Genomic DNA, 2,556 nt, shown 5'->3' on the forward strand with positions numbered 1-2,556 from the left:
GCAAATATTTCATTGACAATTGTCTTATTTCGGTTCCATTTCTCTCTTGTAAAGACTTAATTTATCGAGATCTCGTTATTTTCACAATTTTCAGGTATCTGAACGTCTTCTGGTGTTAAAACTATATCAGAATTTTGGACAATTGTAGGTGTCTTTACTATGTCTTTTTTGACAGGAATAGTATTTACCTCTTTTCTCTTTCGAAGATTTTTGTCTTTGGAACCAACAGGCCTGCCACGCTTCTGGCGTGTATTTGCTTCGGTGGCAATTTGTCCAACTAGGACATCAATTCGAATTGGGGTATTTTCCACTGGTATATAAGATTTGGTTATCCTCTTTGTATCGAAAAATGCATCAGGCAATTCATTTGCTATTCTTTGCAAATGTATAATTTTTTGAACTTCTAGTTCACATTGCCCTGATCGAGGATCTAAATGCATCAAGGATGATGCATTCCAATTAAATTCCTTTTTAGGAAGCTTATTCTCTCCCCCTAATGTTGGAAATTTTGATTAATCAAAATGACAATCCGCAAACCGGGATTTAAATACATCTCTAGTTTGTATCTCAAGATACCTTACTATAGAGGGAGAATCATATCCAACATATATCCCCAATTTTCTTTGGGGTCCCATTTTGGTGCGATTAGGTGGTGCAATGGGAACATATATCGCACACCCAAATATTCTTAAATGGGAGACATTTGGCTGCTAGCCAAAAGCTAATTGCATAGGAGAGAATTGATGGTAACTCGTTGGCCTCAAACGAATAAATGTTGTGGCATGTAAAATAGCATGCCCCAAACCGAGGTTGGGAGATTTGTTCTCATAAGTAAGGTCTAGCAATTAATTGGAGGCGTTTAATAAGTGATTCTACTAACCCATTTTGTGTGTGAACATGAGCTACTGGATGTTCAATACTTATTCCATTAGTCATACAATAAGCATCAAAAGCTTGGGAAGTAAATTCACCAGCATTATCAAGACGAATTGTTTTTTATTGTATTTTCTGGAAATTGTGCTTTTAACCAAATAATTTGAGCCAGTAATCTCGCAAACGCCAGGTTGCGAGAAGACAATAAGCACACATGTGACCATCTCGAAGATGCGTCTATCAGGACCATAAAATATCTAAAAGATCCACATGGTGGATGAATAGGTCCACATATATCACCTTGAATCCTTTCTAGGAATTCAGAGACTCAAATCTAATCTTTACTGGTGATGGTCTTTGATGTGTATTTTTGGAAAACGAATGCCAAACACACAAAACTAACCGGCAAGTGCACCGGGTCGCATCAAGTAATAATAACTCACGGGAGTGAGGTCGATCCCACAGGGATTGAAGGATTGAGCAATTTTAGCTTAGTGGTTGATTTAGTCAAGCGAATCAAGATTTGGTTGAGAGATTTGTGATTTGCAAAATTTAAATTGCAGAGAAAGTAAAGGGAGTGGGTAAATTGCATGAAAGTAAAGAGAACTGAAATTTAAAGTGCTGAATCTTAAAGAACAAGAAATTAAATGGCAGAAACTTAGAACGCAAGAAATGTAAATTGCAGAATCTTAAATTGCAAGAAATGTAAATGGCTTGAATTGTAAAGGGAATTGGGAATTGGATTTGCAGAATTTAAACAAGGAAAAGTAAATTGCAACGAACAGAGAAGTAGAAGATAACTTGGATTGAATCGGATCTAAAAACAGAAATGTAAATGAGATTGAAAAGCATTAAACAGGGGATGTAAAATTGGAATTCAGATCTCAGGACCCAAGAGACTAGATAACCAAGTCTAGATCTCAATGCCTTCCTAGATCCAACAAGAACAATTGCAAAGGAAATGTAAATTGCAAAGAAAGTAGATGAAGAAGCAATTAACCGAAACTGAAATTCAATTAAGCAGAGAATTAAACAAGATCCCAAGGTGAGATTGAAACAGATTTCCTTCAATTCTCCAACCCAAGATCCAAGACAATTGTAATTGAAATTGAAAGCAAGAAAACTAAGAGGAAGGGAATTCAATTCTCCTTCCCCGAGACTTAGAAATTAAAATTCACTCAACACCAAAAGCTCTCCGAAAACTCTCTATGAAAACTAAAAGGAAAGCTCTCTGAAAAACTTCCACAAAAAAAAACTCTGAAAAACTTAAATCCTATGCTATTTATACACTTTCTTCAAATGGTCTTCAAGCCTTCAATTGGGCCTTTGCTCTTGATGGAATTGGGTTGATAGAGGCCTTGGTTGATTGCTCTTGGAGTTTGGAGAAGAACCGAATTGAACCGGGTTTGGAATCATGAAAGCTTGAGTAAAAGTTTGAGTAAAAGTTTGAGGCAAACTTTTACTCAAACTTTTCACATCAGCCACCCTCTTTTGCTGATACCAACGTTTGGGCAAAAGTTTGGGGTCAAACTTTTGCTCAAACGTTGGCCTCCCCTTGCACACTCATGGCGCCAACATTTGCCAAAAAGTTAGAGGCAAACGTTGGCGCAAACTTTTGCTCTCCAGGGTGTGTTGTTCATGCGCCAACGTTTGCCAAAAAGTTTGAGGCAAACGTTGGCGCAA

The sequence above is a fragment of the Arachis ipaensis genome, chromosome B06 (genome assembly GCF_000816755.2).
Source record: "Arachis ipaensis cultivar K30076 chromosome B06, Araip1.1, whole genome shotgun sequence".
NCBI lineage: Eukaryota > Viridiplantae > Streptophyta > Magnoliopsida > Fabales > Fabaceae > Arachis > Arachis ipaensis.